This window comes from Mustela nivalis (assembly GCF_964662115.1).
Source record: "Mustela nivalis genome assembly, chromosome: 17".
Lineage (NCBI taxonomy): Eukaryota > Metazoa > Chordata > Mammalia > Carnivora > Mustelidae > Mustela > Mustela nivalis.
The window spans coordinates 55,475,230-55,489,680 of record NC_139036.1 but is presented as its reverse complement, the minus strand read 5'-3'; positions in this window follow the sequence as shown (position 1 = coordinate 55,489,680).

Here is a 14,451-nt window from a genome sequence, read left to right as displayed (position 1 = left end):
ATAACACCTCATTTAAAAAATTATTTTTATTATGGGTGACACGGAAATAGTTTTAAATATTTATTCGCACTTTGCATGTCATTTTTGGTGAACTCCTGTTTGTATAATTTGACTACATTCTCCATCAGCTCATGATTGTTTTCCTATTGGTTATGGCAGGCCTTTATATATGATGGCTCTCAACTTCTTATTGTATACATCCCCAATTTTTCTAAATGCATCATGTCGCTGCCTCTCAGAAAATTCCATTAAATAATCCAGAATTATGAGACTTAGTTCGTTCCCCAGGCATTTGTTTTCTGATAAAATATTGTGGTAGAAATATCTAGAGAAGCAACGTGTGAGAACCTGCTCTTGCAACTTATCTGCACCTCTGACAGCAGCACTAGTAGACTTGAATCCCTCTCTGGGATTGGCATTCGTGATGGTAGGGATTACTTACAGCAAATGCTTTTCCTATCTCATCCCATAACCTCTCAGTCCACCTTGAAGTTTGCCTGCAGATGCTGTGGACAGTTTCTATTTATGCTGTTGGCCTCCTACCTCAAATGCCACGGCAGCTCTCCACATTTCTGTCCAAGATCTTTCCCCAGTTGGCCTCAGGATCTTGTGGAATCTATACTGCTTAGGCAGAGCTCAGCCTGGAAGTGTCTGGGGGGGGGGGGGGTCGGATGTCCCAGGGATAAACTTCTGTGAATGGGGGACAAGAGTCAGGACAAATCTTCAGCTTCCCCATCACTTGGAGGGGAGGGGGGATCCCAATCATGGGTCTCCAGTGGGACTGAGAGTAGCTCGTTGTACTAGAGTTCTCCAGAGAAACAGAACCAATGGAACGAGAGAGAGATTTATTATAAGGAATTGGCTCACATGATAATGGAAACAGGCAGGTTCCAAGATCCGCAGTTGGCAAGCTGGAGACCCAAGGGAGCCAATGGTGTGGTTCCAGTCCGAGAGCCAGCAGCTTGAGACTCAGCAAGAGCCAATGTTTCCGACGGAGGCAGGAAAAGACCAATGTCCTGGCTCAAGGCTGTCAGGCTGGGGGGGTCCTCTGAATCAGCTTTCTTATTCCATTCAGACCCCCAGTGGATTGGATGAGGCCCACCTACATCAGGGAGGACCATCTGCTTGGCCCAGGTTACATTTCAGTTGCTAATCTCATCCAAGGAACCCTCACAGACATGCCCAGAATGGGGCCCGACCCCACGTCTGGGGCCCCCTGTCGTGAAATTAACCCCCACACTTGTCTCTGGTGGTGTCTCTTGATTGATTTGTCTCTCCTCCTTGTTTGTCTTCTCCAACCGCCGACTTACTCGCTTCTCGGTACACCCTCCGAAGAAGCTACCTGCTCCCAAGTCCTTGTCTTGGGGTCTTCTTTCCAGGAGACCCGCCCTAAGACAGAAGAGGAAAGCAAAGCCGTGAGTGGCTTTCAGGTGACTTGGTTGCACTTTTGCAAACCTCCACCAAGGGGATGACTTTTCTCAAGGCTGGAGCAAGCCTTTTCCTCCTAGATGAGTCGAACCTTAGCTGGGGGCACAAGCCCATGGATCGGAGACCAAAGTCAAGCATGCTGTGACCTCACTTTCTGTTCTCTTGCAGCCCAGGGTGTAGGAGAACAGAGGTCCCTCACCACGGCTCAGGGCTGTGATTTCTCAAACTTCCGACAAGCCTCGGGCCTGCTGCCATCAGAGCTGGGGGGTAGGGAGGGCGCCCCAGGTAGTGGAAGAAAACTCCCTTGGCCCTCTCAGCCTCCGCGGTTGTGTTCAAGAATGAAACTGTCATAAGACAGATCAATAGAAGAAAAGCATGAAGGTTTTATTTGGTATTTCTACATGCACACAGGAGTCTTTGTGAGGAAAATCAGACTCAAAGAAGCAATCAGGCCCCAAAGCTTCTGTCTTTTTAAACAAAGATTGATAAATTATGGGGCTGGGACAATACCGAGGGGCCTGGGCCAGGTGCAAAACATTGAGGGACAGCGTCTAAGAACTACATGAGGGAAACAGAGGGAAGATTGGGGTTCTTTTGGTAGGTCTGTGCCTCTGGGTCCGTAATCAGCCTTGACTTCCAATCTCTGGTGATGCCTATTCTTCTCCTCCTGGCGCAGGGGGGCTCCTTTCTCATGGGAAATAATAGGACCTGCTTTCAGGGAGAAGGAGGGAGGTCGGAGAAAATCCGCTGATACTCAAGCACCTTTGGCTGAAAATAATCAATGTGCCCAAGTGGGCCTATTTTGGGGGTGGCATGTCCTGAACCCTTTCCCAGCCAGAGGGCTGACAGAAGAGGCCCCAGAAAGCTAGATCCTTTCTTGGCTGGCCAAAGGAGAAGCAATACTTAGGTCAGCAGGCCCCTGACAGGTGCCCGAGAGAGAGAGAGGGGCCCCTCCTGAAAGGACCGGCTGGATGAGCCCCGGCCCTCAGTGAGGAGTCAGAATAGCAGAAGCGAGCATGGCCGCTACATCTTCCGGCCTGGGGTTCTCGAGGCGGAAATTACTCACCAGTCCATCCAAGGAGACGCTACAGGCTTCCCCGCGTGAGTGTGCAAGCAGCGCGCTGGTGAGTGAGGTCAGACGGCTGCATTGAGCGTCATGACACATCAGGCCCCAGGTCGCCAGCCCTATAGGCCTGATACCACCTCCTGTTTGATCTGGGGACAAGAATGTTTCCTTCCCAATTGGCATCTGCTCTGGAAGCCCTGGACCCAGCGAAGACTTCCTGCCTGAACTTTGCTCTGAGACCGGAGCCGAGGCTGGGTTACAGTTCTACAGGCTGTCTAAGCCCTGGCCAGCATCTCCCAGGACTCCCAGGAGTGGTGGCACATCTGTGGTGTAAGGTGCTTCCTCCTGGGCTGTGGCGTCCCGGGCTTCCAGGTCCCCAGGCTGTAACCAGTCCTGCCCTTCCCCCTCCTTTCCCCTCCCCCCAGCGGATGGTTCCCTCTCCAGGCCCACAACCTCCTTCCCAGGCTAGTAGGGAACCCCAACTTCCTTTGACTTTTAGATGCAGAACAAGTCCGAGTTTCTTTGTTGATAGGTCTGGATGGACCCAGGGGTCAACAGGCCCATTAAGCTGTTCGCCCAGAACAATAGAGCGAGTAACATCTTCCATCACCTTGAGTAAAAGATTCCGAATGTACTCAGCTTCTAGTCAGTTGACTAGCTACACCCGCCAGGCATTAGCTGCCTGGCCAGCCGGGGACTCATAGGAGTCATCAGTGAGGTGAGCAGGATGGGCAGGGGCGGGGTGGTGCATTAATGGCCAAATGGAGGCGTGGGGTGGCGGCAGGCAAGACTTGGACACCACCCTGGAGTGGGCACAGCCCAAGTATGTGCAGGCATGGGGAGCACGGAGTCCGACAGACACAGGGCCCCAGTGAGGTGGGCGGCCGTGGTAGGTGGATTCTGGGAGTCCGGCTCCTTTTTTGTTTTTCTTGGGGGAATCCAACCAGCTCGAGAGAATTCCCCTCTCAGCCTAGCCAGGGAAGGGACTTCTCTAAAGTCAAAGGCAGACCTTGGGGATAGATGCTCACCCAACGGAACAAAGCAGGCAGCCCCTTTGGCCTAAGGAGTAAGAGGAAGGGCCCCGGTGAGTCATCTCCCCGCTGCTGTCCTCCCAGCTGGACTGGAGCTCCTCCCACTCCCGCAGGGGAACCAGACTCTGGACAGTTAGAAGAGGATGCAGGGCCTGAAACACCTGGAGAGAAGCTTCTCCCCGCCCCTGCTGGATGGCGGAGTGGGGCAGGGGTGCAGCGCGCTCATGGGAAGCATCTGCGCCTAACTACAGGCAGAAGGGAAGGGCAGGCAGGGAAGAGAGGGCACACAGGGGCCCAGGAATTGGCCTCCTCTTTAATGAGGAAGTTATCCAGTGAGCCCGGATTTCCCTGTCCACAGCGTTTATTAAATGCAGGAGCCGCAGCGCTGTTAGGGGTGTGGAGCGAAGCTCAGGAGCCAGCAGGGAGGGCAGGGCCGACGAGCAAGGAGCGCAGCAAGGTGTTAAGCAGATGAAGGGGGGCGGGGGCGGGGGTCCGGGAGCAGGAGAGCATGAGAAAAATAAAGAAAGGAGAAAAAGGCAGAGAAGGAAATCAAGCACAAAGAGGTCCAGATGTGGCGGAGGCAGGGGCCCCGCATTCCTCCCGGCGTCTCTATTGTGTTCCCCCTCGGCCTAATCAGGAGCTAATATAATCTGGCCCCTTGTGAAAGGCTGTCAGTCAGGTCTAGTCAGGTCTTCCCCAGCCCTACAGCTCGATGCTGCGGAATGGAGAAGCACAATAGCCTCCCCGAAATAAATACTCACACAACAGGGGCACCACGGAACTGCAGGCTCCCAGGCGAGAGGTGGGAGGGATGTGCTGGGCTGAGGTGCCCACTGAGGCTGCCAGGGAGGGGCCCAGGGGCAGCTGATCTGGGCTGAGGTGCAGGGAGGGGGGTGCTGTATCAAAACAAAACAAAACAACATTTACTGTGCAGTTTTAAGTACTTTTGCCTATATCAACTCTCAGTGACCCTATTAAGGTATTATTGTCCCTATTTTGTATGTGAGGAAACTGAGTCTCAGAAAGGTTAATTAAGGGGTTGATAAGACATGGCTTATGGGCCAAATCTGGCCCATTCCTGTTTGTGTAAATAAAGTTTTATTAGAACACAGACACACATTCATTTGCCTGTTGTCCGTGGCTGCCTTCAAGCTGCATGGGCAAGCAGAGTAGCCGTGACAGAGACTGTGGGGCCCGCAAAGGATAAATGTTTACTCTCCAGCCCCTTCCAGAAAATGTTAATGACCCCGAGGTTAAATGGCCTGTTCAAAGTTACAGAACCGGAAAGAGACAGAGCTGGCATTTCAGTCTAGCTTTCCTCCTGACGTTCTACAGGAAGGGGTGGGGAGGTCTTAAAGGCCCCAGATGGGAATGGGTGGTGTGGCATGGGGAGCCAGTGTGGTGGGGGAGGGAGGAAGGTAAAGTCAACCTGTCTGTTCCAGCTTCATGCTGAGTGGTGAAGCGGACAAGGACAGAGGACCCTGACAACTGGAGGTCTTCGGGGAAGCGTGGTTCCCTAAAACCCCTTCAGCAATGTCCCTGCCTGCCAGGATCAGCCTTTCTTGGCCAGAGAAAGACCAATCACCCCTGGAGGCTGGAGTGGGTCCAGCAAGCCTTGGTCCTGCCCAGCAAGATGGGGCTGACCCAGGCCTGCAGGTTTCCCTTTGTCCTTGTCTACCCCACTTTGTGACCAGTCGGCATCTTCTGGACCGGAGTTTGCCTGATTTTGTAAGTAACACTCAGCTGGATAGACCACCTCAGCTGTGGGTGTGACCAAGGACAGACAGACGAAGGCCCAGCTCCCAGCCTTGGATGACAGGCAGGGCTCTCGGTCTTAGTCAGTGCCCCTGCTAATGCTGATCATGTCACAGGAGCTCGAAACCCAAGAAAGGCAAGGAGTCCGTCTGGAAAACTGCCGGCTGAGACACCCCGCAGGTGGAGAATGCCATCCCTCCTAAAACATTCAGTCTACCTGAAGGGACGAGCATGATAAGTCCCCCAATTATGGGTCCGTGATTAAAGGAGCGAGACTGATACAAAGCGAAGGTCAAGCAAAGCTTTATTTCGCACCAAGCATCAAGAATCAGACCGAATGTTCGGGGCCGCACCTCTTACAAGAGAGGGTGACCTTTCTCTGTTTCACAGACCAGTTTTTAAGGGTAAAGGCCATGTGGTTGGGCCTGGCCATGCACAGGTGGCCAATGAGATTGTAACACAGAGGAAACTCCACGGTCATGTTAGGTCACACGTAAGTGACCAATTGAATTACAATTTACCCCATAGTAGCCCTTTGACCTAGCCTATCACCTTGATTAGAATTGGCGCCCAAAAGGCTCCCAAAGGGTGGGGCCCATACTCCTGGGTAGCTAGGGAGACAGTATGCGTCCCCCCACTGATCGGATGTCTCCATCTGGCCTGACCCACCCTTGTATCTGGGCTTTGTTACCTGGGGCTGGTTTCTGGGACTTGTTTTTAAGTAAGTCCCCTGGGGGAAGGGGAGCAGGGACAGTTTAAGGGTTAAACAACAAAGTTATTATTTAACCTTGATGGAAGCCTCTGGCTAAATAGGTCCTTACAGGGGATATGGGTGATGAACCCAGAAAACATCTCTAATGTGTTGGGATAGCCTGCTTGGTCCATTCTACACATGACAGTGGGGTATAGTATGAATAATTGTAAATCAGTGCTTCCCTCATTCAGGAAGCACTGATTGAACACCGGCCGTATGCCAGACTCTGTTCTAGGCTCATAGGAATCACTCGTGAGCAAACAAGTCCTCTGAAACTTACCTTTCAGAGAAGGAGACCAAAAATAATCCTCAGTCCTATTAATAAATGCATGATATAATTTCAAGATGCAGAAATATTATGAAGAACCAGGCAACGAAGGGGCTTAGAGCTGAGACCTGAGTGAGGCAAGGCCATGAGTTTGCAGAAACATAAGGAAAAGTGTCCCAGGCAAAGGGGATAGTCACTGTGAAGGCCTGAGGCAGGGAAGAACCTGGTGTGACTGGGGAATGGCGGGAGGTCTCTATGCTGGGAACAGTGGGGGGACAGATACAGAGGTCAGCAGGGACGGGCACAGGGGCACAGAGGCTGTGGGGAGGACTTTGGCTGTCACTAAGAAGGGAGAGAGCCCTGGAGGAGGAAGGAAACAGGAGCTGTAGAGAGGAGGCTGGTCTGGGAGAGTTTTTCTCCAAGAGGGAACAGAGAGATACAGTACTAGCCAGAGTGAGCAGAGGCCTGGGAATGCTTCTCTTTGTAGAGATTAGCTTACTGTGTGTGTGTGTGTGTGTGTGTGTGTGTGTGTGTGTGCGCGCGCGCGCGCACGCTGCTGGACGTGACCCAGGAGAGATGATGGTCGTTGGGGTCTTAGAATATAAGTTAGACTCAGTGGGTTGGAGTCTGGAGCTGAACATCAAGAAAGAACTCTCGAGACATCTTTGGTGCAAAATGGGGATTTATTAAAGCATGGGAACAGGACCGGTGGGCAGAAAGAGCTGCCGAGTTCTTCTGGTAGTGAGAGGTGGCTGATTATATACTAGGGGTGTGGAGGAGGTAAGGAAAAGGGAGGTTTCAAAAGGATTTTCATATGTAAAAGAAGACTCACAGGATCCTGAGGCCTTGCCATTGTCAATGTTAAGGTTGTTTTTCCTTCTAGCAAGGCATTAACATGAAGATAGTTGGGAGCTTCTTCTCTTCAACTGTTATCTACATTTCCTTCTGGAAGCTAGGCCATTGATAGAAAGGCTTTGTTCTTGTAAGTTGCTAAGACATTTGTAAACTGAGGGAGACTCCAGTCTTGCAGGATTGTCATCTCTATAAGTTAACTCTTTGTTTTTCCTTTCCTTAGCTTTAGGGCAGCCAGGAGTGCTTGAGGAATGTCCCATATATCCCATGGGGGTAAGGTGTTGTGGGGTGTCAGCTTCTGCTTTGTCCTCAGGGCGTGCCTTCTGTTTCCTCATCAATAGTGATGTGTGTGTGTGTGTGGGGGGGGTGGTTATGAGACCAGTCCTGCATGGCAAAAAGAGCAGGGGACACAAGGGGTGGGGGGCGGAGTTCATGCTCCTATAGCTCTACCACATTTCCTGTCTGCATCCCCACTGGGAAGGAGACAACACACTGGGTTTCCTGGGAATTATTCTTAGTTAAGACCATTTCCTAGTATAATTAAAAAGACTCTCCTAACTGTCCCACTTGGAACAATCACTTAAGTGGTTATTCTACCTATGAAGGAGGTACTATTTGTATCCTCATTTTACAGATGAGGACACTGAGGCAGAGGGAGGTGAAGTAACAAGCCAAAGGCTGAACTGCCAGTGCATAAAACAAGAACTGTGACTCTAAGCCTTTGAGCCCAGAACCCCTGCCGGTGAATGTTTGGTCCTGACCACAAGAGCTGCTCCATGTTTGGAGCTCTTCTAGGGTTCCTGAGCTTCCAGCTTGAAGCTCCTTGTCTGATGCCTCCAGCTACTTCATCTTACATTACTGTGACCATGAGTCTGACCATGTTTCAAAATTGAGTGTGAACCAGGAGTGGTTCAAGGTTATAAACCCATAAGTGCTGCTAGGACACTCCTCCTGCACCTGGAGGAGACGTAACTCATTGATCATGGCCTCCTTCACAGCTTCGCTGGGAATGTGCTTCAGAACCCTTCTTAACACAAAGCTCCTGTCACTCCTCCTTTATCAGTCAAATTTGATCTCCAGAAGAAACCTGTTGGCCATATCTTAGGCAAAGCTCTCCTTCTAGGTAGATGGAGATCATCTTTCAATGATGTCTAAAGATGCTGTCCTTGGGAATTTTTTTTGTGCTTATCCATATCCATTCATACCTTCCATTCTGGAGCCAGGGCCCCCGTGCTCTGCAGGGAGAGCAGGGGAAAAAGCATAGGGAACAAGGCTCTGGTTAAACAGGTTTTTCTCTCCCCTTAGGAAGATGCATATTTGCTGTGAGCTCCAGCTGTCATGGCAACTTTCGTTTTGACTCTAGACCAGCCAGTTTTCTTCTTCCTGACCTGCTCTAAGTAGACTGCTACCTCTTTTCTCTCTCTCCTCCCCTCTCTATTTCTAGAAGGATAGACCACAGATCAACAAAGCAGATGGATTCCAGCAAGCAGGTGATGGAACTTCTGTGATGATACCAACAGTTGACCTCAATTATATTTACTTGTAAAAATCCGTGGAAATGGGGATTCTTTTTCACTGGATATTTTAATAGTTGTAGGTGCTATTTATTGACCACCTAATTAATGTCAGGTGCATGGTCTTCAACATCTGCAACTCTTATTTCTTGATCCCTACTGTGGGTGCTCCTGGAGGCAGGTCATCAGCTCTCCTGGACTGTAGCATTGCCTTCATCCTCACTCCTGAGATATGTCCAGGTACCAGGATCTCTCTGCATCTGTGCCTTCATGCAATCTGCACAAGACTTCTTACCAAGCAGGGATGATCGTCTTCATTGTACAGATACTTTATGTCCAAGTCACACGCCTAAGGAGGTAAGGGTTATGTTCCAATTCTCTCTTCTCCCCCACTCTCTGGAACTCCTGAGCTATAAGGGAGTCCTGCAGACCCCAGGAGGTAGGGATTAATATTTAGCTGACCAGCCATGGGTGGGGAGTGGGGATGAAGGCAATGCTTCAGTCCAGGAGAGCTGATGTCCTCGCCTCTGGGAGCACCCAGAGTAGGGGCCAAGGAATAAGAGTTGCAGATGTTGAACACCATGAAGTGTCAGAGCTGTGGATCAAAGGGTGGTCTGGGCCACTGGGAGATGGTGGTGGTCCCACCAGTGCAAGGTGAATTAGGAACCCAGACTCCATCTGGAGTGGTGACCTGGAAGCTAACCCACAAGCCCTGGATGATGGGTCACGTTGTCTGAAGGACTAGCACTTTCATTGACTGTTTCTAGGTCCTTCCCCAAACTCTGATTAGTCTGAGAGCAAAGCCTCTGTATTCTCATTTTACTGAGGATGACCCTGAAGCCAGGAGAGGGGACTTGGTCAAGGTCTTACAGTTGGTAAGTGACAGAATTGGACCCAGGTGAACGTTACTACTTGTGCTCGGGGAGGGGAGGGTCATGTCTGTGGACTGTCCATGGAAGGCTTTATCCTTTCATCTCCAACCACCTTCCAGCTTGGCTCTAATTCCTCATAACTACCTCTGGCCTCTGAACACCAATGGCAGAGTGACCTAGTGGGCTATGATTTTTATTACGAGATGATTCATACATTCCAAAAGAATGGTCAATGTGTACATAATTTATAAAAATAAAATGAGGGGTGTCTGGGTGACTCAGTTGGTTAAGAGTCTGCCTTTGGCTCAGTTCATGATCCAGGGGACCTGGAATCAAGCCCCATGTCAGGCTCCCTGCTCAGCAGAATCTGCTTCTACCTCTCCCTTTGCCCCTACCCTGCTCACGTTCTCTCTCTCACACACAAATAAATAAATAAAACATTTTTAAAAATTAATAAAATGTTGGGCTGCCAGGGTGGCTCAGTTGGTTAAGTAACTGCTCTCTGCTCAGGTCATGATCCTGGAGTCCCGGGATCAAGTCCCTCACTGGGCTCCCTGCTCAGCAGGGAGTCTTCTCCCTCTGACCTTCCCCCTCTCATGTTCTCTCATTCTCATTCTCTCTCTCTGTGTCTCTCTCAAATAAATTAATTAAATATTTTTAAAAAATAAAAAAATGATAAAACAATAAAATTATTAAAATGAATTTCCATGAACCCAGCTTTCGAGACAGAATGACAATAGCTTGGAGGTCTCTGGTATCTGTCCTCTTTGGGGTTTTCCCTCAGGGGACAAGCCCCATACTGAATTCTGAGTACCCCGTACCTCTTACTTCTGCAAAGCTCTACTGCACACACTTGCATTCCTTACAATGCATTGCTTCATTTCCATATTTCTGAACTTAACATAAATACCATCATAGCTAGCCCTTATGCAGGCTTACTATGTGTTCATTTAAGCCACCCATGTCCCCTGTGAGGTGAGCATTCTAATTATGCCCATTTTTCAGATGAAGGCATTGAGACACAGGAAATATAATGAAGATGACCAAAGTTCCAGGGAGAGTATGTGGCAGATCCAGGATTTGAATCTGAGCACTCAGGCTCCACGTGTGCCCTTGTTACCATGATAAGGTGTGATGTCACGCTGGAGATGGTGCTATTTCTGTTCGTGCCTGTGACTGCCCTCCATTCACCTCCATACTACACAGCGCAAGACTGGGGGTTGGGACATGGGGTGAAGTGCACACCGATGGCTTTCTGAGGCAGGGGTTGTTGGATGCTGGTCTGGCGACTATTGACTCTCTCTCCCCCACACCTCCTGCTCACCCCATTCTTTCTAGCAGAGACTTCTTTTGTACAAGTGGGTTCAGGGACAGTGACCCCCTGCCCACTCGCCCAAAGCCCTCCCCACCATCCTGGGTATGAATTGTGGTGGATTAAGGTCTATTTGATTCCCTTTGCTAGTGCATAGTTAGAGTGTGCACAGGGGAATGGGGGAAATGGGCTAGGAGGGTCTGGGGAAGGCTTTCCTCAGAATGGTTTCCACAGAGAAATGTGGCAAACACCACCTTGTCTAGTGATCTCAGTTCACATAAGTCATGAGAAATTGGGTGCCCCTGATATGATTTGATGAGAAGCCTGCTTCCTCTCTGTGGTCTTTTCCCCCACTCTGAAACCCGTAACTCTAGTCAAACCATAAGAAAAACACCAGACGTGAAACTGTGGTACGTTCCCAAAATAACTGACCAGCGCTTCTCACAACCATCAAGGTGTCAAAATCAAGGAGACACAGGGAAGCTCTCACACTCCTGAGAAGACTGAAGACACTTGATGACTGGTGACAGTACAGTCTCCCACCTAGGACCCCCATCAGAAAAATTAGAGAGACCTGAATAAAATCCACAGTTTGCCTAAAACAAAGCAAAACCAAGCAGGGATCATAGGAACACTATGTGCTATCTCGCCACTTTTTAGCAAATCTAAATTTATGCTAAATTGAAAATTTTATTTAAAAAAATGATAATGGGGTGCCTGGGTGGCTCAGTTGGTTAAGCCTCTGCCTTTGGCTCAGGTCATAATCTCAGGGTCCTGGGATTAATTCCCTCATCAGGCTCTCTGCTCAGCGGGGAGCCTGCTTCCCTCTCTCTCTCTCTCTCTGCCTGCCTCTCTGCCTACTTGTGATCTCTCTCTGTCAAATAAATAAATAAAATCTTTTTTAAAAATTAAAAAAAAGATAATGGTGAAAAATAAATCATGTCTAGAAGGAAGGATCCTCCTCTTTGCAAGACCTTATCTTGTGTGATAGGACCACAGGACACCTTGACATCATGAAGTATGACATCAGCACCCACTAAGGGCAGCGTGGCTGGGAGAGAAGAAATAGTCCGAGTGTCTGACAGTGTCATCAAGCCTCTGAATGATCCAGTTTTGCAAGCCCACCTCCCCCTTCCCCATCTTTTCTTCCTATGCAGTAATAAACTCTTGCTATTAAAGCACTTCAGAGATAGAGTTGATGGTTTCTGTTTTTTTCCCTGTTACTTGCAGCCAAAAGCATCCTACCTGGTCCATTTCAAAGCCCAGACTTATCCCCCTGGACCAACCTGTTACCTGTCACCTGCCTATGCTGCCCTCCCTTGGTCACAGGTGCCCTTGTGCTCCAGATTAATTAATCTTGTGTCAAGCACGGGTGCCTGTGGGATCCTGGCGGGGCCTAGGAAATGATTGTGTTGAAGGGAAACAAAAGGGAGCCACTCGCCTGTGACAGCTGATATTAAAATGACGACAGCTCACATCATATCCAGAGTCAGTGCATTATATTCCTAATAAATAATGGGTTACTGCAGGTTAAGTGTCTGTTGCCGCATTCCAATTGTTGATATTTAATTAGCTCTAAAATTAAAGTGTTCTTTTATTGCCATACTGCTAGGACTACTTTATCCCTAATTGATTGAGATTAAAGTGTCTCCCAAAGATCCCGCGTCCCTTTGTCAGCCCAAGTGTGAGAGGATTTTAATGAAAACGTTTGACATTTCAAAGTGTGACATAAATATCTTTAAATTAAGCAAAACGTGGTGGTGTTGTTATATTTTGCAATCAGGGTGCTGATGGGCGAGGAAACATTTAACAAGGATGGAGTTTTATGACTGGGATGATAGTTAAGGGTGATTAAGGTTAGCTGTGACAAGGTGCTGGAAGGGGTCAGACTTCTTTTATTGGGGACACATTGGCTTGGGGTTGTTTTCCAGGTTTGGGACCTACAGAAGGGAAGCAGCAGGAGTAGAGCTTCCTCAATGCCCTGCTGTCTGCCTGGAGGATGGGGTTGGGGAAGGATGACATAGAAAGAGCACCACCTTCCGGATCCAATGTGGGTTCAAACCCAGCCTGTCATTTACAAGTTGAATGACCTCAATGAGTTATTTGGCCCTCTGAATTTTAATTTCCTAATGCTTAAATAAGGATAATGTCACCTACATCTCAGTGCCATCACAAGAATATGTCGATATCATGTTGACAAGCCCAGGCTGTAGCAGCAGCATCCCCAAATGGCAGCTATTAGCAGACCCTTACATAAATTTCACATTTGAAGATGACTTAACTGACTATCTATGAGAACGGCAGAGTGAGGCTCTTACTAGTTCAGCTTATTACTCACCCAACTCCAGACCTCTCCATCTTGGTAACATCTTTGGAAGGCATAAGGGACCTTCAGCCTGGCTCAGCAGATGGCCTAAGCCTCTTTGCTGCTTTCTATGTAAGCATCTTTGAGCCAGTTGCTCCCAGCTCTCCTCTCTGACTTTGATCCAGTCCAAGTTTCAAACATAAATGTATGTGCGACCTCTCCTCCAGTTGATTGCCTTGGATTAATTACCTATTGCTGGGTAACAAATTAGCACAAAATTCAGTGGTCTAAACCACACACACTGATTAGCTCCCAGTCTCTATTTGAAAGGAATCTGGGCTGGCTTAGCTGTGTCCTCCTTTTCAAGGTCTCTGTAAATGGAAATTAAGGTGTTGGCTAGGGCTGGGGTCTCATCTGAAGGCTTGACTGGGGAAAGATCCACATCCAAGCTTATGCAACCACAAACTGGGAACACAAACTTAACATCAAACTCAGTTGCACCGTGGTATAAACAAGAGCTAACTAAGGAACAACTAAGGCCATAACATATTACACTCTGCTTACCTTCAGCCTCTGACCTCAATGCTGTCTCCTGATTTCAGCTCTTCCTTCAGACTATCTAGTCCTGCAAGAATCAGAATTACCATCCACCTGATGAACATTATTTAAAACCAGGTGAGCAGTGAAGACTGATCTCATTCATTGGGAAGGGCTCTTAAAGACTGAATTCCACTCCCAACTATGACTGAAGTCACTTCCACAAGAGGTCCCACCTTCCCTGGTAGTCCATTCCCCCAAAAGAAGTCCCTGGAAGTTTGAAAGTTTCTTCCTTAGTTGACCGAACCCACCTCCCTGTTGTTCTACTCACCCACTGAGTCTCTTTGGGCCACTTTAACTACCTTCATGATAGGCTAAGTGCCATTTGTCCAACATTCTGCCCCTGGCCAACTCCACACACAGTAGAGTTGGACTAACTGATCCTCTGTAGTCAATGGAGCCCTGTGACCCCTTCTGACCCATGAGTTGAGTCACTTCTGAGTTGAGCATTTAATTGCTAATATGAGACTCACCATAGCTCTCTTTTCCCTCTGCCATGTTGCTCAGCAAATGGTGGGGGCTGCTCCATCAGCCTGGATTCCAGAGCAAGCATAATGACAATGCAAGCACAGATCCCCTGGGGAAATATAACAGGAATTAGAAATAGACTTCTAATATTTGCATGACTACGATTTTGGAGTTGTTTGCCAAGGGAGACTCACCTCGTCTATCCTCAGTAGCACACCCCTGCTTCTCA